The 26924-nt window shown below is 41.3% G+C and overlaps 1 protein-coding gene across 1 annotated transcript in view; it reads right to left on the bottom strand.

Moving 5' to 3' along the window:
• Positions 1-26864, bottom strand: part of ip6k1 (inositol hexakisphosphate kinase 1) — a 71292-nt gene extending 44428 nt beyond the window's left edge. The window contains exon 1 of the mRNA XM_048606357.1: positions 26682-26864. The gene's annotated coding sequence lies outside the window, so the exon portion shown is untranslated. The remainder of the gene's footprint in view (positions 1-26681) is intronic.
• Positions 26865-26924: the final 60 nt, after the last annotated feature.

Genomic DNA, 26924 nt, shown 5'->3' with positions numbered 1-26924 from the left:
ATAGGGGTATCGAGGGTTATGGGGAAAAGGCAGGAAAGTAGATGTTTGGAGTGTTGGATCAGCCACGATTCCACTGAATGGCACAGGAGGCCCAAGGGCTGAAGGACCTATTCCTGTTTCTATTTCTTAGGTCTTATATTGGCTGGAAGGGTCCAGCAACTTTGACTCGGCATCCAAACTATTGCATTATGCCGAAACTCAGTCTCCAAAATGACGTGTGGCTTTTCTACAATATATCTTGCCTTCATGAATAAAAGATTCACACACAAAAGAAGGCAACAAAATAAACCTGGTCAAAATGTGCCGACTAGGAAAGGTAGGAGGAACACGGAGAAAACTGACATGGACAACAGATCAGGCAAATCAGGATCAACTTACAACTGTAGAATGATTCCTGTATTACAAATGTTGGCTGAGAAGTCACTTGACCAAACCAAACAGAAGTGCGTTTCAAAGCAAATTTTGAATACGTCAGAATAATCAGCTCACTGTTTTGTTTTGCTGCATCAGATATGGAAAAGTGTTCTTTCAGCAGTAACCACGTATTAACAGAAGCTGGAATATCAAAGATCCATAAATGACAAGCGTGCAGCTGTGACTGGTGAACTAAGTGATGATGCAAGATATTTATAAAAGTAGCACTACAAATATATCAGGTCTACAGTTTATATAGGCGACAGCTGTCTATTTTTAAAAATGACTGGCAAGTCTCCTGTGGAAAGTGAGATGATACACTCTTCTAAAACAATAGAGTGCTACAACATTTCATATGGAAACTTTTTGTGCTAAAGAGGAACTGTAATAAGAAGTCAAATAACTTCCTCCAATTGATTTAAAGGAGAATAAAACTGTTGTTTTCAGCACCTGCAACTAATTCCAGTGTGTGGTTACCAGAATTCCATTGCTCTCGCTCTGGCTGTATTTATCAGCTTTGTATTCAGTTGAGAAAAGCTTTAAGCCTGAAGCACTACCCAAGATTGTTCACCTTCATCCCACCCCTACCTCTGCTGCTGAAATTTTAAGTACTTGTTCAGATTCATACTCAAAAACCTGAATACTTTATTTGGTAGCAGCTCTCCTCTCTTCCAGCAGCTTTCACTCCCATAAGCTCATAAGCTTCATAAGCTTCAGCTTGTTCAAAACTGCATGTATCCCAACTTCTGCAGTTTTTCTTATGCTAATCAAAAAGCAACACTGCTTTATATGAAAAATACTTCATAAAACGATGGCTATTGTTTGTATTACGAAAGTGAATATCCTTCACACGCTCCACTACATGTGAAAGAATAGTCCCAGGTCACTCAACTGCTTGTCTGTTCAACATTAACAGAGCTTATCAATAACGTGGTGGAAATTCACAAATTATAAAACGGACTCCTTGTTAAAATTGCTGATGGCAGGCAACAGTAAACAAAATCAGAAGTTCCTGCTACTGCTTGCTGTTTAGCAGCAAAGATTGCTTGTAGAAATCAGAAAGAATAGGGTCACACTCACCGATGCTGACACATAGTAACTAGAGAAAACTGTAGTGTGCTGGGGAGCAATAGGTGTATACAGAAGAAAACTTGACTAGGTTGTTATAAACTAGAAAACAATTATATTTAAACAGAGTCTGTGTGCATACTTTTAATGACAGCTTTATGTTAGTTAACCACTCCACGAAACCCACTGATTACTAGCTCCCCATATTTATACAATTCACACCCAATTAACATGTCCATCATCTATTCCTTCATTCCATTAAATTTCAGGCATTCCTTCAGATATTACATGATAACAAAGGCATCTTAAAAAAAATACTCAAACTAAAGACAGACAAGTGGTCAACAGAGAATACAAAGAAATTCATGGTGACATTAAGTGAAAAGTGAAAGTCATCATAGTCCCAGAGGCAGCTCTCTCATTACAGAGGGATTGCTGGTTTGTTTAAGTAGAGGGTCATCACACTTCAGGCAAGGAACAAGATTCGGAAGGCAGGGCCTTCATGGTGACCTTAGTCAGTACAGAAAGTGAACCTGTACTGTTGGCATCACACCACATCATAAACTGGCCATCCAAATTAAATATGTCAAGGATATGGAGGATAAAACACTCAGTTGTTAAGTTTCCTTTAGCTGGGATTAGCATTATGGAAAAATTCTGCCTATATGCATATTTCAACAGTACAATAACTTTGATGTCTAAGCAGACTGGTATAGCATTCCAGCAATTTCCACGACTGTGGTCAATTAACTCAGGACAGTCCAGAATTCAAGCCAGAGACTCTGTTGCAGGCTGTAAGATATAGTGACACCAGAAGTTAGGCCCTCATAAACAGATGCTTTTGCCTGAATTCTTCTTACCTTGAGTCAAAATGTTATTCTCTTGGAATAGCATGTGGATTTAACTTTAGAACTTTTCTGAAGTTATCAGAATACCATTTTACTGAAAATTATTACAGATCCTATGCAGAATAATTAAGGGAAAATATCAGAAAATTAGAATTTAAGCTCCTTTTAAACTCGCAGAAGTAAATCCAGTAACTAATAATGACAGAAAACAAAATCAATAATGTCACTGGGATTTCAATGCATTCATTTGGGAGCATGGTCAGTCACATTGTGCTCAGGAGTCTTGGCAGGATGCACTTACACAGTTGATGTGCTGATCACTAAATTCCTGGGTAACTTTTGCCCACTTTGCCATCACCTTCTCCAGCGCAACAAGGAAAAGGGAAACAAATGCTGCTGTTCCAAGTGACACCCACAACCCATGAATGAACAAAACAAATCAATTTGGAGAGAGTTCAAACCTGTCAGCAGCTGTCTCATGACCAGCTAATGATGAACCTCTGGGGGAAAGTGAGATCTTGTGGGAGGTGGTTTCAAAATGACATGTTTCAACCACAAATTCCGAGAACCAAGTCAATAGATTTATAGTCCCAGGCATGAACCAGGCAGCTCCAGTACAGGGCCCAGACTGACCTACTGATTAACTAACCAGGATTATTCTCATTCAGTTCAGAACACTGGAATCCAATATTTCAGTTTTAAGTGGTCTTAGAAAGACAAGTAGTATGAAGCTTACCAGTATTCTGAACTGTTTAGCTATGTTAAACTCTACTGCTATGACTGTGAACAAAGCTCTCTCTCTGCACATCTATAACCAAGCTCTTTAGATTTCCTAACGTTGGTCAGTGGATGCAGATTTCACAGCAGTTTGAATCAAGACTCAAACATTCTAAAAGAATTTCTAAACGTTAAAGCGTCTCATGCACAAAAAAAACAAAACCCTGGATTTTAGTAAAATGAACCCTCATGCACAACTAACATATACTGGTTTAAGCCTGATTCCTCTTACATTATGCTGGCACCAGTATGCTAAATGCATCCAGTGGCAACAAGAAACAGCACATGGACTAGTGGTTTAATATGCAAAGAAATTGCTTCTTTGCATTGCACCATGGAGGATTCCTGCATGTACCTTCAGTACAAACACTACAATCAACTGGACAGAAAATATGTATTGCTGGGGCCTTGATATGCAGGAGATGGCTTTAACTTTTGCCTTCAGCCTCATCGCTTTAAACGCTGGGTTCACTCGAGCAGGTACCTTAAAGCCTGTGTCCACACAAATTTTGTAAAGTCCACTTTGGAAATAGTAGTTATGTAGAAAGAGCTCCTCTCACAAACTTGCCCCATTTCCTAACTGTTTTTACAGAGGAGGCCATTCAACCCATGAAGGCTGAGCTGGCTCTTTTTAAGAGCTATCTAAATTACAAAAAGTGCCTGCTCTTTTCCCACATCCCTGCACGATTCTCTCCTTCAAAAATTTAGCAATTCCCTTTTGGAGACCACCATCCCATCAGGCAGTGTGCTTCAAATCCTAACCACTCGGACTGCAATAAAATTCCCCTCCAAATCACCCCTGGTTCCTCTTCCACCCAATTCTAAGTCACCTTAGATTTGGACCCTCCGGTTTTGAACACTTTAGCTGACTCTTTCCTAAAACTTTCAAGATTTTGAACGCTACTATCAAATCTCATTTTAACCAAAAGAATAATCTCAGTTTCTCTAATCTAGCCACATAATCATAACCCCTCATTCATGGAATCAGTTTCCCGTGTACATTCCCCAAAGTCTTCCAGTCCTTCCTAAAGTATATTGACCAACACTGGACACACTGCTCCAGCTGGGAATGGACTAGCGTCTTATAGTGCAACACTTTCTGACTCTTATAACCTCCATTCTATTTATAAAAATTCACGATCCCATAAATTTTATAAACTACATTGTTAATGTGTCCTGCTATCTTCAAAGATTTGAACACCAACACTCACAGGTTGCTGTTGCATCTCCTTAAGAATTGCAACAGTTAGCCACGGGTGAAGTCCCAGAAGACTGGAGGGTAGTGATTGTTGTGCCCTTAACTCAAGGAGGGCTGCGAAGAAAAACCTGGGAATTACAGACCAGTAAGCTTAACATCTGTGGTAGGTAAGATCCCTCAGAATCTTCTGAAGTAAAAGATATACATGCATTTGGAAAGACAGGATTTGATTAAGAGTAGTCAGCATGGCTTCGTGCATGGGAGATCGTGCCTCACAAATTTGTTAGAGTTCTTTGATGAAGTGACCAGGAAGGTTGATGAGGGCAAGGCAGTAAGACCATATGGATTTCAGCAAGGCCTTTGATAATGTTCCACATGGTAGGCTGCTCTGGAAGGTTAGATCGCATGGAATCTAGGGAGAGCTCGCAAATTGGATACACAATTGGCTTTATGGTAGGAAGCAGAGAGTAATAGGGGAAAGGATGCTTGTTGGACTGGAGGTCTGTGCCTACTGGTGTGCCTCGGGTCAGTGCTGGGCCCATTGCTGTTTCAATGATTTGAATGAGAATGTACAAGTCATGATTAGTAAGTTTTCTAAAACAGAAGGTGTCATGGGGAGTGAGGAAGGTTATCAGAAATTGCAGCAGGATCTTGATTAACTGGGGAAGTGGGCCGAGAAATGGCAAATTGTGTTTAATATAGATAAGTGTGAAGTGTTACATTTTTGGAAAGTCAAATCAGGGTAGGAGTTTCATGGTGAATGGTTGGGCCTTAAGGAATATAGTGGAACAGAGGGACCTTGGAGTTAAAGTGCACGGTTCTGTGAAAGTGGAGTCACAGGTAGATGGGGCAGTGAAAGCGGCTTTTGGCACACTGGCCTTCATCAGTCAGGGTACTGAGTGCAGAAGTTGGGAAGTTATGTTGCAGTTGTACAGGACATTGGTGAGGTCGTACTTGGAGTATGGTGTTCAGTTTTGGTCACTTTGCTGTAGGAAGGCTGTTATTAAACTGGAAAGAGTGCAGGAGAAATTTACAAAGATGTTGTCAGGACTCAAGGAGAGCTATACGGAGAGGTTGGACAAGCTAGGACTTATTTCTTTAGAACGTAGGAGACTGAGGGATGATGTTATAGAAGTGTATAAGATCATGAGAGGCACTCAGTCTTTTTCCAAGGGTTAGGGAATTGAGGACTAGAGGGCATCAGTTTAAGGTAAGGGGGGAAAGAATACTTGGAACCTGAGGGGCAACTTTTTTTAGACAGAGGGTGGTACACATATGGAATGAGCTGCCACTGGAGGTGGTTGAGGTGAGTACATTAACATCAGTTAAAAGGCATTTGGACGAATACACGGACAAGAAAAGGTTTAGAAGAATATGGACCAAGTGTAAGGAAATGGGGTTAGAGTAGATGGACATTTAGGTCAGCGTGGACCAGTTTGGGCTGAAGGGCCTGTCTCCATGATATAGGACTCGATGGCTATTAATTTGTATTATTTCTTCCCTATCTTTCCTGAATGTATTACCTTGTTTCTTTTTCTGACATTAAATTCAATCTGCCACGTTTTGTCCATTTCACTAGCCTATGTCCTATGACCTTTTGCCCTTCATCATCTTTCCTTCATCTGCTACTTTAGAAAGTGTTTTCATTTCTCCCGTGCTTATAATTTCTATAATCCTTCACTCCTCTTCGATCATTTTTTGATTTCATTCCAAATGACTTTTTTTTGTTGTATTAAATGCAGAATTACTTCATTCTGTTTCCAGCTATGTCTGAAATATTTTCCAGTGATTTTGTGCACCTTCTCAGGATACACCAGGAGCACAACCTTTCTCTCCATATTGCAAACCAGCTCACTATCAATCACAACCATGGCTACCTTAGTAGTAATGATGAGCCTATGCATGTTATTTTTCATTCTCCTGCATACTTTACAGTCAACAACAGACAAAAATTAATATGAAATCCAGCTTTCAGCTCTTTGAGAGGCTCAATATTAATGCTGAGGCTAAGCTGGATTTTCCATTCAAAGAAGGCAAAATATAACAAACCGCTGCAATTACAGGAGTATCACTTTCAAGCGTGCAGAAACAGCCAGCCTGATCCTTTAAGCCAAGGCGAAACAGGAAACTACTTCAATGAAACCAAACCGAGGGGCAAGTTACAACACTTGTAACTCCATATTCAGTCCTACTAATGCAGAATAAATTGAACTGCATGTTCCAACTGAACTTCTCACAACTGCGTACAGAATTGGCACAGAGTCTTTGACAACTATTTTGTGAATCAGAAATACCCACCCTTTAAAAGTCCAGCATGGAGCTGAAGCAAACAGCAGAAAAGTTGAAGTTACCAACAACACATTGTTGAACTTGGCTTACTGCAAGTTGGTGGCAAGGAATCTCTTAACTAGTCTCACACAGTGTCAGGAAGCAGGAAAGAAAATAAATTAGTTAATATACTTGGCCGACAGGCTAAACTGGGATGCATAATTCAGCAAAATAGCTAGCAGCATGCATGTGCATTAGAGTCTATTTGAGATGAGATATGTAAAAAGACTAATGTGTTTAACTATCTATGTTTTGTCTTATGCAATTGAATGAAAAACAGAAGATTTTTACAGTAGGTTGGGGTACATCATAATGGTATTGTCAGATGACGGCCTTTAGATTTATTTTGTAGAGACAGTCAAGCTTAGGAGGTCAAATCTACTTAAGATACTGCATCTGATAATGAGGCAACTACCAGCATGTGGGTCTGATTCCCATGCATCTGACAATGAAACAGTTTCAATAAAACATTGTTACAGAAGGAAATTCACCAAGGTCCTCAGACAGCACCTTCCAAAGCCAAAACCACTTCCACCTAGGACAAGGATGGGAACACCATCACCTTCAAATTCATCTCCAAGCCACTCACCATCCTGAATTGGAAATTTATCGCCATTCCTTCACTGTCAATAGATCAAAATCCTGGAATTCACTCCCTAATGGTATTGTGGGTCAACCAACAGCAGGTAGACTACAGAGGTTCAAGAAGGCAGCTCATCATCACCTTCTCAAGGGCAAATAGGGAGGGGCAATGAATGTTGGCCAGCCAGCAACAGCCACAGTAAAAAAAAAATACATACTACATCTATGTGGTCCTTACATGGAGCATTCAATATTTGTAGGATCACTTGCAATATCCCACTCGACTATATCTTTTCTCAATATTGCCATGTGTAACACGTTGAGGAAATTCCAGTTCAATACTTGTGGAAAATTGCTCAACTGTGGAAACTATAAATGGCAGACCACATATCCAGCTCATGCAGAATTTCACGAGTCTTAAGATCAAATCCAGTAATGAGAGGGGCTCCTCACACAAACAATAGAATAAAATGGAGAGAATGATCAGCTAACGTAAGATATACCCAGGCCTGTCAACACATGCAGACTAGAGACAAGATGTCAGGTGTAAATCCTTCAGTTTTTAACATTTCTTCATGGGATATGGGTATCTCTGGCAAGGCCAGCATTTGTTGCCCATCCCTAAGTATCCTTGAGATGTTGTTGGTGAGCCATTTTCTTGAACTACTGCAGTCTACATGTGTGAGGAGAGCCACAGTGTTGTTAAGAAGGAAGTGCCAGCATGTTGACCCAGTAACAGTGATGAAATAGTGTTATACTTTCAGATCAGGATGGTATATGATTTGGAGAGGAACTTTTAGAATGAGATATCAGCTTGTCTATTTTCTCTGCAAAACAAACCATCCCAATACTATGAAAAAATCATGTGTCTCCACCTCTGCTGTGAAGTCAAATGTTCTCGATAGATTGGAAAAGCAAAAATTGAGACTTATGGGCTATCAAGCTAGATCACACTCTGATCTGATTTGTTCAGCTTTACCAACAGTTGGGATCATAACATTTTAAGTAGTTGCATCATGATTGGAATGTCTTTCAGCATATGTTCCTGCTATAAAAATGAAAGTATTGGTTTGAATTGCACAACACAACACAAGTCCAGAAACAGTCTTGTCACTGGGAGTTCAGTAAATGCTACAGAGTTTTATTTTGTGTCTACTCGAACAGTGAGAACATAGAAAGTACAATTAGGATTCTACTCTTGCCTGTTGCAGAGCTTACTTTGAGCTGTGTAACATCTGTGTCAATCAAAGCAGTGTAAATGCTGCTTTTCCTCTTTATTGGCACCAGTCTGTTTAATAAGCCTGGTCATAAACATTAAACCATGTGTAGCCACATCCTAAGCCGTTTAAACTGGAATAAAAAGACTCTCACATCTAGGATACAGATCTATCTCCCAATCAAGCATATCATGGCCAGATAAAATTCCAGTTATCAAGTGTGCATCCTCTCATGATAACATCAATTAATCATGCTGTATACCTACACCAAATGAGGGCTCTTGTGGCGCAGTAGTCGAGTCCTTACCGCTGAGCCAGGAGACCTGGGCTCAAGTCCCATCTGCTCCAGGGGTGTGTAATAACACCTCTGAACAAGTCGATTAGAAAATATCTGTGACATTGGTGTAGAGAATGATATGTTAGGATTCCTGTGTATCCAATTTCTGCTGCAGGAACACATTATTTGCAATGCCCTGGCAATAAACACAGAAATTGGAGCGAAGGTGCAAGGAACACACATTGCCTGCAACTTGGCCATTTGCACAAGATTTGAGGGCCTCCAATACAATGCAGTGTTCTCTCTTTAAAAGCTAGAAATGAAACTGCTAAGAGAGACAAGAATGATTACAATCATACCAGAACATCACGAACATGAACATTTGAATCAATACATAAATCATATTTAATTCCAACGGCTCAGTTCTGGTCTTTTAGCAGTAAAAAATTACATACGGTGGCTTTTTTGCTTGCTCCATTTAATTATACACTATCTTCTCAGAATGTCTCCTCTGTAATATTATGAATTATGAATAACCAGCAGTGTGTCAAATATCAAGTTAGAGGTATTGGATTCTCCCAACTTGACAGTTGCATGACAGGTATCAATGTTGTAAACTTGATCATATTTGTTGAATATTCACATTGACTGGCTGGCAATCCGATGTTCAAGAAGCCCGCAGACCATGGTGCAAACCAAGACTGGGTACATACAGTGCCACTCAGCTCCTGACCACATTGCGGCCTTCATTCAAAAATGGTCAAAAGAGCTGAATTCCAGAGGTGAGGTGAGAGAGACAGCCTTGACATGAAGGCTGGATTTGACTGAATGTGGTCTCAAGAAGACTTAGAAAAACTGGAATCAATGGGAATCCAGAGAAAACTCTCCGATGGTTAGAGTCATACCTGGCACATGGGAAGATGGTTGTGGTTGTTGGAGGTCAGTCATCTCAGCTCCAGGACATCACTGCAGGAGTCCTTCAGGGTAGTGTCCTAGGCTCAACCATCTTCAGCTGCTTCATCAAAGGCCTTTCTTCTATCATAAGATCAAAAGTGGGAATGTTCACTGATGATTGCACAATGTTCAACACCATTCGCAACTCCTCAGATACCAAAGCAGTTCATGTTCAAAATCCAGGTTTGGGCTCAAATTTGGCAAATAACATTCGTGCCATACAAACGCTGGGCAATGACCATCTCCAGTAAGAAACAATCTAACCACCATCACTTGACTTTCAATGGTGTTACCATCACTGAATCCATGATTATCAACATCATGGGGGTTACCATTGACCAGAAACTCCATTAGACTCATCATATAAATACAGTGGCTACAAGAGCAGGTCAGAGGCTTGGAATGCTCCTAATGCCCCAAAGCTTGTCCACCATCTACAAGGCACAAGTCAGGCGTGTGATGGAACATCCCCACTTGCCTGAATAAGTGGAGTTCCATCAGCACTCATGAAGCTTAACACCTACCAGGGCAAAGCAGCCGCTTGATTGGCACCACATCTACAAAACATCCATTCCCTCTACCACTGATGCTTAGTAGGAGCAGTATTTTTTTTAATTCATTCACAGGATGAGGGCGTTGTTGACCAGGCAGCATTTATTGCCCATCCCTAATTGCCCAGAGGGCAGTTCAGAGTCAACCACATTGCTGTGGGTCTGGAGTCACATATAGGCCAGACCAGGTAAGGATGGCAGTTTCCTTCCCTAAAGGACATTAGTGAGCCAGATGGGTTTTTACAACAATCAGCAATGGATTCGTGGGCATCGTTATATTGTTAATTCTAGATACTTATTGAATTCAAATTCCACCATCTGCCATGGCGGGACTCGAATCTGGGTCCCCAGAACATTATCCGGGTCTCTGGATTAACAGTCCCAACGATAATACCACTAGGCCACCGCCTCCGCCATATCTGTGAGATACATTGCAGAAATTTACCGTGTCAATGATGATTCATCAGACATTTAATCAATTATGTGCCTTTCCACTCTTGCATTGTCACTAGAGAGATCACTGAGCCCTGCCACATTAGGGGCAAAGCATTGGCAGTGATAGAGCAATGGATTGCAAGGTATTACCAGAGTAGCTCATCAGATGGAGATCAGGATGAGCTAAAAAACAAAAGCTTAGAGTTTGGGAGATCCGAAGATTTTAATCTGACTTGAGAAACACAGCAGCTCAAGTAAGACAGAGAACATACTTATTGAATGCGATTGAGATAATTTCCGAGAGCAACTAGTCTTAAACCCAGCAAGGAAGCAGCAATACTCAATTTAAAATAGTTGCTTGGCAGTAGAGAACTTCAACACTGCTGAAACTCATTGGACAAACACACAAAAAGGTCCCAAGATATGTTACCTTCACGCAAGTCTAAAGGAACCATGTTACAAGCTCAACTGATTAACTTAAATTGGCCACTGATGTAGCTATCAGGACACTCAAGATTCTTCAGCACACACAACCACACCTGCAAGTTACCCTGAAAATGCAAAATACCTCAAAAATGTGATTAACGAGTTAAGCAAGCCATTTCCAGCTGCTACTATGCAGTAGCTACAGAAGTATTAATTCTCATTAACAGGATGTTGCTGTCAGTGCAGAAAGATGTTGTGTCTATTATACAATCAAGGCATATTCTCTATGCTTTTTAATGCTGGTGCAATGCCAGGTATGCAGTCCATCTGTCTCAGTGATTAAATTAAATGCATGATCCTTTCACTGCATTAATCAGCAAAGTACAGATTATAGTCAACAAGCCTACACTCGCAAAACCCAAGATCCAATGTCTACTATTAAATAAGATTACGTGATTGGTTAGCACTTACAAAACAATCTTGAGCGTGTTAGTTCTACACTCATAACCATTTTTCAAAGGGAAAACCGATTTACACAACAGGAGGAAAAAAGGGTACTCACTGTTTGATGAGTAGACTCTAATTGGTTGAGGCATTGCCATAGACAACACACCTGGAAACAGTTGTACCCCATGCTTTTGTTGAATTGAAAAAGGCCTGGACATGTTGTTTTTGTTTACAAAGGACATGCCCCTGTGACTGAATATATGTGACTAATTTAGGGTAATCAGCCAAGTCCGTAATGTGGCTCATTAGACTTCCCAGATACTACACCTATTCATTTGCAGGAACCTGCTTAACAGAAGTTGTTCTTGTATTTTCTGTCTCCTCTGAATCACGCAGAAGTTTGGGGAGCTAACAGTTTCCCAATGCTTTCTCCATTGCAATGCCTTGGTCAACATGCAAACCAATTAGCATCCTCTTCTCCTCTAATGTAGGTTGTTGTGATCATTTGGAATTTGTCATTCTTGCAATTGTCATGATGAATGCAAAATGAAATACCTCAGCAGCATGTCTCTTTTTTCAGCAAAATTCAATTTTAACATTAAGCAGAAACATCAATGCTGTTGCAAAATCTCAGATTAAGAGATGTTAGAGGAAAAGAGGGATCTTGGGGTAATTATTCACAGATCCCTTAAATCAGCACAGCACCTAAATAGGATATTTAAGGCGGCATATGGGACACTTGCTTTCATCAGTTGTGGCACAGAATGCAAGAGCAAGGAGGTAATGTTGGAGTTGTACAGAGCATTGGTCAGGCCACAGCTGGAGTACTGTGTGCAGTTCTGGTCACCTCACTACAGGAAGGATGTGATAGCAGCAGTGGGGGTACAGAGGAGGTTCACCACGATGAAGAAGTTGAATTATAAGGAGAGACTAGATAGGCTTGGATTGTTTTCTCTACAGCTGAGAAGACTTGGGGGGGTGGTGCCATGATTGAGATGTATAAGGTTATGAGGAGTATGGTCAGCATGAATACAGAGCAGCTGTTCCTCTTGGTTGAGGGGAAAATTATGAAAAGGGCATAGTTGTAGGTTAAGGGGCAGGAGGCATTTGGATGAGTACTACAAATATCATAACGTTATTTGGGACAAGTGCAGGAAATTGGGATTAGCACAGTTTTAGTGATAGTTATGTTTAACTCAGTGTAGACTCAATGGGCCAAAAGGCCTTTTCTGCGTTGTATGAGTCCATAAGAGATAGAAGGTGGTCAGTTGGTCCATCGTACCCATGCACATTAAGTGAATATTGTTGAGTAAATGATGATGTTAACAAACCTGACAATCCAACTTCAAGGGGAGATGGTGAGGAGTTCAGAGTCCAAAGCTAACTAATGAAGAAAGAACTAACTGGAATTGCGACAAGTGTTAGTTGATAAATTTAACACATTAATAACGAAACTACACAAAAAGGTAATTAGATTACAATTCAAGTTGTTATCCCTTCAAAACAAAAACCCAAACTTCTAAAGTAATATAAGGAGAATTTTTTGTTCCAATATTAAATAAAATAAATCTTATGGAGGAATGAAGAATAGTGAGAAGAGAGAAAGACAGGGAGATTACAAATAGCAACAAATGTGGACCAAAAAAAATGCAGGGTTAGCGAAAAAAGGTTTACAGATACCTTTAGGTTTTTAACATAGATCATGTGAGCCCATTCCCCAACAGATTAATGCACAATGAGTTTGAGAGTTGAACGAATACTTTGCTTTTGGTTGGTAGAAGATTAGTGAAAGATCTTAGAGGAATCAATAACGCAACAGAAAAAAAAGTATCATATCAGATAAAATAAGATAAGTGAAGCTAAGCAAATCTCAAGACCAGTGGATTTCCACCACATGATATGAAAATATTCTACAGTGTGCTGAATTTCAAGTTAATGCCAGATCGTTGAATGATTGTAAAACCGCTGCCTATTCAAACAGGTATCATCTCAGATTTCCAAACTCCAGTGACTGAATAAGCAAATACTTGGAAAGCTAATTCAGGAATTGGCATGGTTCTGTGAAAAGCAGGCAATGTCTAGTTAAACCTAATATAGTATTTTGGTAGAATCACCAGGGTGGGGGGGATCCTGATAATGGATATTGCATACATTGATATTCAGAAAGTAGCTGATAAGATTCACTTCCAGAGAAAGTCAACTAAAATCAAGTGCCACAAAACTGAAGGCAACTTGTAACAAGATGGGAAATTAGATAAGAAATAGGAACTCATGATCATTCTCCAAATGGTGAGTTTTAAAAGGAACGGTGTTAAGATCTCAGTTTCTCTGGAATACAGAATGGTATGTCTTTGTTTTCATGTTATAATACTAAGGAACACAAGAGTGACAAATATCTTGAAATTGTTTGAGGAACGCATGAAATCTTAATTTCCATGTTTTCAGACATGGTATCTCACATTTTAAAAATTCTGAATTCATTAGATTGGCAACAAGATTTATCGGAAGAGATGATATCAAACCACAACTGATCAATGATATCTTTCCTGGAGTTTTAAAAGGTATGGAAGACTTAGATATGAAGAAGGGTTCTAGAAATAAAGATTACTTTTAAAGCCAAATGTGGAGATATATAATTCATTGAACCACATAGTTACATTATACCTGAGACAGGAAGTTGTTCCCAGATTCACACGTTTTCTCAAAGGAGATCATCCATCAAACTGGATAACTAAATTTACGCACTTAAATTGCCTAAATGTTTTCACACAAATGGTGAGGGTGTCAGTCCTGCCAAAATACAGCAGTCTCCATTAGCACAAGACATTTACCAGCTAACAGATATCAGCCATTGCTAAATTGGCTTTACTCTCTCCAAGTCAGGTGTGTTCAAATATATATTCTGGGTTGACATATCAATGCAGTGCTGAGGCAGTGGTGTGGGAGGTGCCATCTACATTCCTCTGCCCATTCAGGTGAATACAAAACATCTCATGGCATTATTTCAAGAGCAGTCAACATTGTATCCCGATATTCCAGTAATAACCACATTTTAAAGAGGCATTTCATCAATTGTTAAGCACTTTAGGGCATGTTATATCTGTGCACAAAGTTATTTCTTCTTTCTGTCATCTCTTTCAATACCATTGACTGTTGGCTGCACCTGCATTACTGGAATTAAAACTACCTTGATTTGCAGCTGTGTACAAAACAGCTGATAGCACAGAAAATAATGCAATTTTGCCGCAGATCTTTGAACATTTTAAACACAGAAACTAAATTACAAGTAGCTCTGCATAATAACCTGCAATAAACCATGCAACCCAGGAAAGGCAGAAAACTGAGCTGACTTCAAACTTTGTGAGCCAAGAAAAACATATAGCAAGGCACCAAAAAATGTATACTTCTTGCTTATCTCCAAACCAAATTCCGTATTGGCAGCAACTATATTTATTAGGGCATTGTCTGCTTAAATGTGAGAAGATCTATTGAGTGTACAGAAAATACATACACACACAAGCAGAACAGCACTATGTCTTGATCCCCAAGATGGTGACGGAATAGTAGCGAAGCGTGCAGGCTCCTGTCTGGAGCGCATCTTCTCTATCCGATTTACTTTTTTTCTTACTTTAATTGACTTATCTTCCATGGAGGGATTGAGCCAGCACGGACAAAAGTTGGACAGCGAACCTAATATGGTGGACAGCGAACCAGCTTGGGGGAGCGCGAGCCCAACACAGAAGAGCTCACCGTGGCTGTGATGGAGGTCCCCCACCAACAACTGCAGCGGTGGTGACAACAGACAGCCCGATGTCTCTCGACATCTCAAGTGGCTGTGAGATCAGACAGCCCAAGGCCACCCAGCATTTGCGGGTCAAGCACGGGGAGATCGAACCCAAAGCAGAGGAGATCCAGCTCTTGTGCAGAGTGCAAACCTGGCATGGCTAAGCACTTAAGGAGGAGTGCAATGTTGAACTTTTAACTTTATTTCTTTATTTTTCGACTTTACACTAAGAAAGACTTTAATGTTGAACTTTTAGCAATATTTTCTTATTTTTATGCTTTGTACCTAAGATTTTACAACTAGGTACCTTTGTACCTAAGATGGCACCGTGAATGGCGATATTGCACACTTTTCATTGTACTCCTGGATCCCTGTACTTGAGTACACATGACATTGAATTAGAATTCAATCAGCTGTCAACAATCTCTACTGAAACTGTTTAAGCCCAACCAAACGCAAACCAATTAAACGCAATATGTACTTTGAGAGTTGCTAGAAATTTTGTTTGTTTAATATGTTTTTACAAATAGTTTCCCTTCACTATGGCCACACTTGGTCATGCTCACCCAGACAGGAAAGCTGTTGTCAGATCTGAGCCCTCAGTCAACTGCAGACTAATTCTCACACACTTCTCTCAAGCATCTGTGAACAAGTGTGCACATGGTGCCAGCATGAACTCCTTTCCCACAACAATGACACACATCAGTCATTAGCACATCGCAAAGCAGTCGCTCTCACTAATCAAATGGTGAAAACAAACACGTAAATCAGATTAGAGAAATGCAGCCTACTGAATCAGCAGTATGTCTTGAAAGATCTCAAAGGTGACCCAGCTAAGAGGCTTTATTATTGTGATAAACCAACTGCTTGCAGATTAAGCACTTTGCTAAAAAAGCTCTTCACATTTTAAATCTTTTCTGCTTCTGCTGACTTTCTCCCTTCCCTCACTGATTCTACTGAAACTCCAGTTGTTGCTCAATGATCTTCACAGGTCAGAAGTTGAATATTAAACATGGAACTTGGTCAGAGGAAGGTAGCCCTATGACTCAATTGATCACAAATTTGCAGAATACTAATCCTATCTCACACCACAGCACCAGCATAACCATACCAATGGCTGCGAACGCTGCAAACTCCACCTCAAGACGATGCAAACTGCGTGCACACACGAAGAACTCAATGTTATTCCAAAGTGACCAAAAGTAGCAGCCAGTCTCAAAGATGGTGCCGCCAGACATTTTGAGGAAATAGTTTCGACCATAGATTATGTGGCATCCAAGACTTGGGGAGGCCCAAGATAATCACTCTGCCATTTCTCACTGGGAGCTAAAATTGTCAGAATGTACATTACAACACAAAAGGTTCCTCTTCTCGCAGAAAACGTTACCTTTAGTGTTTTATTGGCGTATGTGGTGCTGAGATCAAAGTGCTCCAAAAGAAGCCTTCTCTAGTGTTTTCTCCTCACTACTATTCCTTCATACTTTCCTAGCTGGGAGGCCAAACCAGAGGTCAGAGCTGCTTGCTTCTTCCTCACCAGAGATGCTTTTGCAGCTGTCACAGTCCGTGTGCCCACATGCACGAGCCCACTTGGCCATCAAAGCATCCATGAGGCCACACTGCACTCTCGATAAGCATTATGATAGCTGAAAGCCTGAGCTCAAGATCAAATACACGTTTAAAAAGAACATTTAACTTGCATTCATATCGCGCCTTTCACTATCTTATCATGTTCCAAACATTTACTTTTTGAAATATAGTCACTTTCATAACGCAGGACAAATTAAAGTAGCCATCCTAATGTCACAAATGGGACGTTGGCTGATGATTGCACAATGTTCAGAACCACTTGCCATTCCTCAGATACTGAAGCAGTCCATGTCCAAATGCAACAAAACCTGGACAACATTCAGTTTTGGGCTGACAACTGTAAAGTAACATTAGCGCCACAAGTGCTGGGCAACGGCAAGAGAGAATCAATCCATCTCCCCATGACATTCAATGGCATTATCATCACTCAAATCCCTACTATCAGTATCCTAGGAGGTACCATTGGCGAGAAACTGAATTGGTTCAGCCATATAAATATTGTAGCTATAACAGCAGCTCAGAAGCTGCAAGTTCCAAGGTGAGTAATTGTACTCTTAACTTCCTATTAATCAATTAAAGTACAAATCAGGAAAGTGATGGAATACATGGCACCTATTTAACAAGTACAACAAAAGCAGAACACTTGATTGGTACCCCATCCACCCTCTTCAACATTCACTCCCTCCATCACCACGCCAAAGCACATCGACCAGATTCACTACAGGAACTAACCCAGGACTCCTTTGACGGTACTTCCAAGCTTACAATCTCGGTCAAGTGGAAGTACAAGAAGCAGATGTATGGGAACATCACTTACAAGTCCCACCCAAGTCACAACACCATCCTAACTTGAAAATACACGGCTGTTTCTTCAGTGTTGCTGGAACAAAATCCTGGAAGTACTCCCTAACAGCACGTGGAGGTATCTCATTAAAAGAGTTAGCAGTGGTTCCAGAAGGCAGCTCACTATCACTTTCCCCACAAGTAATTATGGATGGGCAATAAACCTCGGCCCAGCCTCCATTATCTATTTCGCATGAACAAATAAAAAATGATGCAAAGCAAGGATGATCACAAGCAATCACACAGCAGAAAGTTGCTGCATTTTATGAGAAAGAATTTAGACATTTTGAAAACTAGCATCAAGTACATGAGGAAGAACAATTATAAAACTGACTGACAAAAAACTGACACCAAGCAGGTCAGTGTGACCACAGTATACAGTAACAATAAATATTTGAATAGCTTTGAATATTGCCCTCAGTAAACACTGTTAAACATAATATTCATAATGCTCATTTGTAAGATGAAAGCCCCAATCACAGAAAATAGTCTTTAATCAAGTGAATGAAAACCTTTTACAGTTGTGCTAGAGGATGAAGCTAACCTCTCACCCATCCAGCAACTGACAATGAACTGGTCAAACAACAGAAACTAGCAATCTGCAATAGGGTAGGTAGCACTTAGGGAAAGGTCAGAGAGTTGAGTGCAGGTCCTATGATGCGGATACTGCCTGACCTGTTGTATGCCTCCTAGTTTTCTTTCAGATTTCCAGCAATTGTTATGTTTTAAAAGCCAAAAGAGGAAGTTCTAAGGAAGAGTCACTCGACCCGCAATGTTAACTCTGATTTCTCTCTACAGATGCTGTCAGACCTGCAGAGCTTTGCCAGCAATTTCTGTTTTTTTGAATTGGTATGTTTTGTTAGGCTTTGTTAGCACATTTTTCATTCAGCCAGCAGCTGTGACATGGGGCAAACAAGGATGTCACCTAGCATGGTGATGAAACATCTGAACAAAGACAAACCAGCTCAGCAAACAAGTCAACAACCTCATCCACAACCTGAGCTACAGATCTTTTCCAAAACTTTATGTAACATGGGGCTTCTAGCAACCCATACTGCTTTAAAAACAAAGACTGCTTAATGGAATCACAAATATTTCAAGGGGCATTTTTTTTTAAAAAAAGTGTAACTTCTATTACTACCTCTCTGCCTTTGGTTGGCAAGATAATGGTGGAGTGTGGAATTGGGCCCCAGGAACTCTGGCAGTAGTACACAACTGGGAAGAGGAAAGGAGTAAAACAGAAAGTAAGCTAATCGTCTTTCCATCCAGTCACCACTGGTGGAAGTAGAAACTGGGCAAAGACTGAACTGCACTTGGATGTGACAGATCCCCCCAGAACAAAATAGCTTTTACACAGGAATCTACATCTCAGGAGCAAGGCATTCTGCCCAACTGATCTATGCTCATTTATACTCAACGCTCATTTCTTTGCTCACTACTTACAGCATTTTCACCTTTCACCTTCATGTTCATTTATCTTGGTCAGGAATTCAAAAAAGGCCAGTTTGACAAAGCATCAGTGATCAATGGACCTTATTTGTAAGGAGTCTGAGCCTATAGGATGGAGAGAAACTCTGAGGGAGGAGGCAAAAACAAACCTTGAATTCTAACTTAAAACCATACAGGAGGAGATGAAGGAGCAAGTGAGACAAATGCAGCTGTGGAAGGGATATATCACGAACACATGACTGCTCAACAATGTGACACTGCATAAACTATATTTTGTGCAGCCACTGATTGATGACAGTGTTGACACATAGATCCAATTGCAAACAAACTGTGAAAAGCTCCTCTGCACTTCAGGAATATTCCATTACAACTCCCTTATGGAACTATTGAGGACAACAGTCGATAACGCGATCACATTCATCAGAGCATCGTGTGAATGGAAAAACAATATTTACATAAAACAAATGGCAGAAATGTTGTGGCTGTTTAGTCGATTATATCAGTTTAAGCACTAACCAAGGTTCAATTGGGATGTGTCAACCTACACCGAGGCAGTGAACGTTGCAACGGGGCCAGCTCAGCTCTACTTTGTGCGCGCTCCTGGGCTAACTTCTTTTCACTATGTTGGCTTAGTAGGAAATTTAGTATAGGTGTCACTGGCAAGGTCAGCATTTTGTGCTCATCCTAAATTGCACTTGAACTGTTTGGCTTAATCCGTCAGTTCAGACAGCAGCTAAGAGTCAACCACATTGCTGTGGGTCTGGAGTCACATGTAAGCCAGACCAGTAAGGATAGTAGATTTTCTTCCATAATAAAGTCCATTAGAGAACCCGATGAATCGTTATACTGAACTGTCAATAATTATCAATGTCAGCATTACGGGATCAAGCTTTAGATTCGAGATGTATTAATTAGTTTTAAAATCCACACTTACCACTGAGAGAATTGAACCTTCAGGGAATTATCTTGGGCCCCTGGATTACCAATACTACTCCACCATCTCTGCAAATAAGACACTACCTAAGGTTTTGGAGTAAATATGTAGATCGGGTTGTGGGTGTTGTGGTTGTTTCTTTACCAGCCAGAGTTTAAAAACCAGGCGGGAAAAACACAACGGCGCTTCATCGGAGGCTGCACTGATGATGTTACCCAGCAGAGTAATGAAACGTCTGCAGAACAACGAACCAGCTCGGCAAGCCAACCAACCACAATAAGGCACTATTTAGGAATATGATCTGTCATCTGCAGATGCAGAATAAAAGCCTTCTCCTTTGGCAAATTGTCCAATCTAAATCTGAAATCCTCATCACGTCAGCCACCTAAAATCCTACAGCTTTTAAAACCAGTGATTTTTTTTTTAAACAAATGGTTTATTTCTGGCAAACAGTAGTATATGCAACTTCCCAGCAAGCGTTACTGCAAAGACATCTTCAGCACCTACCAGGGAACTAAAAACAAAAGATAAAATGAAAAGCAGGCAGGGGATAAAAAAACACAACGTGCCTGGAAGAATCAGTAAGTCACACAAAAGAAACGAGAAGTTATAGAGATTTACAACAGACAGAAAGGCCACTTGGCCTATCGAATCTATGCTGCTCAAAAACAACCACCTAAGTATTCTAATCCTATTTTCCGGCACGTGATCCACAGTCTTGTATCCCTTGGCATCCCAAGTGCACATCTAAATACTTCTTCAACGTTATGAGGGTTTCTGCCTCTTCCACCCTTACAGGCAGTGAATTCCAGATTTCCATGCTACTAAAGATGAAAATATTTTTCCGCACATCCTCTTTAAACCTCCTATTTCTGACTCTACATTTATGCCCTGCTCATTGATCCCTCTGTCAAGGTGAAAGGTTTCTTCCTGTCTACCCTATCTATGCCCCTTATAAACTTATACAGCTTAATCATATACTCCCTCAGTCTCCTTTGCTCCAAGGAAAACAATCCCAGTCTGTCCAATCTCTCTTCATAACTAAAACTATCCAACCCAGGCAACATTCCTTAGCACAATTGTATGCCTCCTATAACACACTTAAACCAACTTGACTACAGAAATTGCTATTGTAAACTCCAGAAAAATTCAAATGAATGTGAAGTCAGAGTGGGACAGAGATAAGCAAACAGTTAACTTCAGGGAAATCAAGAGCTGATCTTAAAGGACAGTAAATAAGAGCGAGGTTTTTTTTTGAAAGAAATCAGCAAATGGTAGATGAAAAGTACGTATGGAAATCCAATATATTGCACTCAAAGCACTGATTCCTTGGCAGGTGCTGAACTGCAGTACATTTCATCTGGAAGTCCCTCCCTGACAGCATTGTGGCTCAACCTACAGCACATGGACTGCAGTATTTCAAGAAGGCAGCTCATCACCACCTTTTCAAGTGCGACTAGGGACAGGCAATAAATGCTAGTCCAACCAACGATGCCCACATCCCATGGATGAATAAAAACTCATGTCTGCTACCTCTTTAGTTACATTGCAACTTTTACATTAATATGATGTGGCTTTGACACAAAATCAATACAAATGGCAATGCTTTGTGAGAAATTATGGCACTGATGAATAGCATGGCATTTCCTGAGTGAGGTAGGATTCAAACCATTTTGCCTTCACACCAGGTGACGTACAATTTCTCAAACTTCCACTATTAATTTTTTTGCTAGGAGCAAACAGTTGGCCAGTCACTTCTTCAGCCTTAGAAACTGAACTTGATCTCAGCTATGCAATGCAGCGTGAAGCACAACTTGGCTTAGCTGTAAAACATTAGACAGGGTCCCTGTTGTTATCTAGTTATCTTCGCTACAAAGCAAGGCTGGATGGAAAACTGGGTGCAGACAGGATTGGTTTTGGCCATGAGGTCCTTCTACAGTTAAAAAGGCCACTTGATACTCACTGTTGAAAGTCATACATGAAGACCAGCTAATTGAACAAAACACTGGGGGAGTTGTAAACACAAAAACAAGTCCAAAGCAGGTGTGATTAAAGATTCTGCTACATCTGCTGAATAAACTATACGCTCCAAGAGATGTATCAATGCATGTTCTCATTGATTTTGTTCTTATTTCAGGAGATAAAAATCCAAGGCAGGGTCTCCAAACAGCAGTTTATTTCACAAATTTTCAAAATAGATACCTCATATGACAAGTACTGGAGAGACAAAACCAGCTGTGGAGGGACTAGAAAACTAATAAACTGAGTTCACTGCTCCATATGTAATTTATACAAGTTGTCTTTAAATCCATTGCACTTTCTTCCTCCTCTTTACAAATTTGCCCAAATCTAATTGCCTTAAAACAAATCGAACCGGAACTTCTCAGTAACCATCACAACTATGAACCGAAAGATATGATATATCCTTAGCTACTCAGCGTCTGGAATAGTCCAGTGCTCTCCTGTTTCATGCATTTATTAGTTATATCGGCACCATTGGGAATAATCCATTGCTTTTCATTTGCAGTAAAACTAATCAGTCAAGGTCCTTGCTTCTGATTTTGATCCATGGCTCAGCAGTGGCAATGCCATCTTAGAATCAATCTGCAGTTTATAGCTTTCAGTCCCATTCAGATTTCAGCACAGAATCTAGGCTCAAACTTCAGCGCAGCACTGAGACAGTGCTTCTTGAAGGAGCCTGCATCTGCCCTCTCGGATAGAAGCATAATGTGCCAAATCGCAAATCAGTAAACAGGAAGTGAGATTCTCCTGATATTTATCAATCAATACCACTAAATTACTTGAGCGTTATCTAATTTTTGCTTCTTGGTCCACGCTATGTACAAATTGTATTTCCCAACAGTGATAATATTCATAAAGTCATCGGTGAGATTGAAATGTCTGGCATCTCCTGAGGTAGTGAAGCGGGTGGCATCCAGACACCCAGCTTGACCCTGATGGTCCCTTCCAAATGGTTAGCATGACTAACACTAGGAAAAATGACTATAAGTTCTAAACATCTGATATCTCTAATCAGGTACAGAAATCCTAGTTCAGACTTTATTCATCTGAATTGAATTAGCTTTATTGTCAGAGTGATGCTAAATTTTAGCCCACAGAGAACTGCGACACCACATGCAATCGAGTTGGGTACTGAACAAACAGGTCTAATTTAACCTAAAGCAACGTGGACAGACTTGCAAAACTGCTAATTAACAGCATCATTATTATTTTGCTGGAGTTTATGTGACAAGGCTGTCATGATACTATGGAATTATCTGTTCCAGCTCATATACAATCTGAGCTAATGCAAACTTTTTTTCAAAAATGGTAGGTTGCTGCAATTATTCAGTCAAGGTCAGCAGTACAAAATGGCTATGGGAGGGCATGACACATGGGGTGGGCGTTGAGTGAGCGAGAGAGTAGGGAGGTTTGAGAAATGGGCTACTGAATCGTGGAAAGAATGGCATCAAGGAGGTGGGATTAGAATAGATAGGTGCTTGTTTTTAACTGGCACAGTCAAAGAGCCTTTTTCTGTGCTGCAGATCTCTATGACACAATGATGCTAGCAGGTGGTGTCAATGGGGATGAGGCTCAGGGCCCAGCAACTAATGATGTGCCATCACTCATTGTCCTGGAGAAGATGTGGCAAAACTCTTTCTTCAACTGCTGCAGTCCATGTGGTGTAAGGAGATCCAATATGCTGCTATGAAGGGAGTTTCAGGATTTTGACCAAATGAAGGAACAGTGGTTGTGTTCCCATGTATCTGCTGCCCTTATCCTGCTAGATGGTACAGGTCTCAAGTTTGAAGATGCCATCAAAGGAGCCTTGGTGAGTTTCCGAAATGCATTTTGCAGATGGTAATGTTTGAAAGAGTGCTTATTAAAAATAGTAGATAAGTTATTAATCACGTGCACTGCTTTGCTCTAGAAAGTTAATAGTGAGTGGGCAAAGGTAATGCTATTGAATATCAACAGACAATGGTTAGATTCACTCTCCTTTAGGATAGTCCACCCTGAACTTCAATTCCACTCATAACACCTGCTGGCATCATGGTGGGGTGAAAATTTGACCACTGAGTTGAGGCTACTTCAGGTGAGTCGCAAGTTGCATTAAATTCTTTGTCCTTACCACAAACATCCCCACTTCTGATGAGAAAACAGCTGAAGATGGTTGGGCTGAGAATACTACCCGATCGAACAACTGCAGTGATTCCCCGGTCCTGCGATGATTGACCTCCGTCAACCACTACCATCTTCCTTTCCCCTAGGAATGACTGCTGACGTAAGAAAATTTCCCCATTTCCTACTGATCCCAGTTATGCCACATTCTATCAAAAGCAGTTCTAATGGCTAGCTATGGAGGTCAAGTCTTCAGTTTGGGAGATATGGAGCATGATGGGGGTATAGGAGATGTACTGGGGCTGTGTTAGTGTAATCTTGGGTGGACAGTTGGTGAATGCTGCAGGGGATTTAGGAGGGTGGGAAAGAGGGAGATCAGGGTCGGGGGGGGAGGGAGGAGGAGAGATCTGAGGAGGCGTGGAAGATCTGGGGGTTTAGTAGGGGTCAGAGGTTTGACAGGGCTCAGGGGAGGGAGATTGAGACAGGTTAAGGGAGATCTGCGGGTGTAAGTGGCTTGGATGGATTTTTCAGGAAAGTAATCTGGTGCTAAGCATGTTTCTTAGATGATTGGGTGTTGCGGATATTTCTTGGGGCATTTATATGGCATGGAGGGTATTTTTCTGAAGGTTATCTGGTATTGGAGTGATGTTATCCAGTGCAGGAGATATCACACAGAAATCTGCTGTTGGGGAGACAATCCTGTGTTAGGGAAATTTTTTGGGGAGGTGATCTGGCATCAGGGGATATCACATCCCTGTTTAAGAAGGGAGGGAGACAGAAGAGAGGAAACTATAGGCCGTTTATCCTGATCTTGGTCATTGAGAAGATTTTAAAGTCCATTATTAACGACGAGATTGCAGAATACTTGGAAGTACATGGTAAAATAGGGTGGTGTCAGCATAGTTTTGCGAAGGAAAGGTCAAATCTGTTAGAATTTTTTTGAGGAGTTAATCAGCAAATTAATCAAAGGCGAGCCATGGTTGTGATCAATTTTGATTTCCAGAAGGCTTTTGACAAGGTGCCAAACTGGAGGCTGCTAAATGACATAAGAATCCATGGTGTTAGAGGCAAGTGACGGGCATGGATAGAGGATTGGCTGACTGGCATACAGTGGGGATAGAAGGGTCTTTTTCATGATTGCAGCCAGTGACTAGTAGACAAGTGACACCATAACTATTCACGTTATGCATTAATGATCAGGCTGAGGGAACCAAGGGCATTGTTGCTAAGTTTGCAGATGACACAAAGATAGGTGGAGGAACAGGTAATGTTGAGGAAGCTGCAGAAGGTCTTGGGACAGGCTAGGAGAATGGGCAAAAAAGTGGCAGATGGAATACAATGTGGGAATGTGTGACATTATGCACTTTGGTAGGAATAATAGAGGCATAGGACTATTTTCTAAATGGCAAAAGGCTTTGGAAATCTGAAACACAAAGGGATTTGAGAGTCCTATTCAGGATTCTTTTAAGGTTAACATGCAGGTTCAGCTGGCAGTTAGAATGTCAAATGCAATGTTAGCATCAATTTTGAGGCAGCCAGAATACAAGAGCAGAAATGTACTGCTGAAGCGGTGTAAGGTTATGGTCAGACTGCATTTGGAATATTGTGACTAGTTTTAGGCCCCGTATCTAAGAACGCACTTGCTGGACTTGGAAGGGGTCCAGAGGAGGTTCACAGGAACGATCCCTGGAATGAAGGGCTTGTCATATAAAAACTTTTGAGGACTCTGGATCTGTACTCAATGGAGCTTACAAGGTTGAGGAGGGGATCTAATTTAAACTGAAAAGATACTGAGAAGCCTGGACGGGGAGAAGATGCCTCTTCTAACAGGAAAGACTAAGTCATGGGGATACAACCTCAGAGTGAAGGGACGGACCCTTTAGAATTGCAATGAAGAATTTCTCCAGGTGAATCTGCGGAACTCATCACTGCAGAGGTTTGTGGAGGATTAGTAAACGGATCAAGGTCCCATCAGCCAGATTGGCTGGAACAGCAGAAACTGTGGGCTGAATAGCGGAATTCTGCTCCTTTATCTTGTAGGGCCTGAGGTGATCTAGTTTCGAAAGTGAGGCGAATTGGTGCAGGAGGCGGTGATTTGATGTTAGCGGTGAGGAGAGCTGGTGCTGATGGGAGGCGATTTGGTGACCGGAGTGGTGACCTGGTGCCGGGGCTCGGGTGATCCGGGGCTCTATTTGGTGGGGGGGGGACTGAGGTGGTGATCTGGTGCCGGGTGTGAGGGGGTTGGTGATCTGTTACCGGAGAAGGTGATCTAGTGCTGACGGGTGGGGGGGGTGGAGGTGATCCGGTGTCGACCTGCTCCGGTAATCCCTGTCCGGGCTCTTCCCGGTCCCGGCTGCTGTCACTCCGGCCCAGCCCGGCTCCTGCACCAGGAGCTACCTGTACCCTGGTGTCTCAGTGAGACTACCCATCCCGTACTCACTGGTCTGGGCTGGCCAGCGGCCCCTGTCCCCGGCCTCACTCAGTCTCTCGGGCCGCTCGGTCTGTCGCCAAGTAACGGAGCCGTCCGCTCCCAACCGCCTGGAAACCGGACACAAACAAGCAAGATGGCGGCGGGCAGGCAGGCGGCCACCTCATCACGCTCATCAATATGCGCACGTCTTCACGGACATCATCACGTTCATCAATATGCGCACGTCTTCACGGACATCATCACGTTCATCAA

Source organism: Rhincodon typus, chromosome 16, assembly GCF_021869965.1.
Source record: "Rhincodon typus isolate 14 chromosome 16, sRhiTyp1.1, whole genome shotgun sequence".
NCBI classification, from domain to species: Eukaryota; Metazoa; Chordata; class Chondrichthyes; order Orectolobiformes; family Rhincodontidae; genus Rhincodon; species Rhincodon typus.
This window is presented reverse-complemented; position numbering and strand designations above follow the sequence as displayed.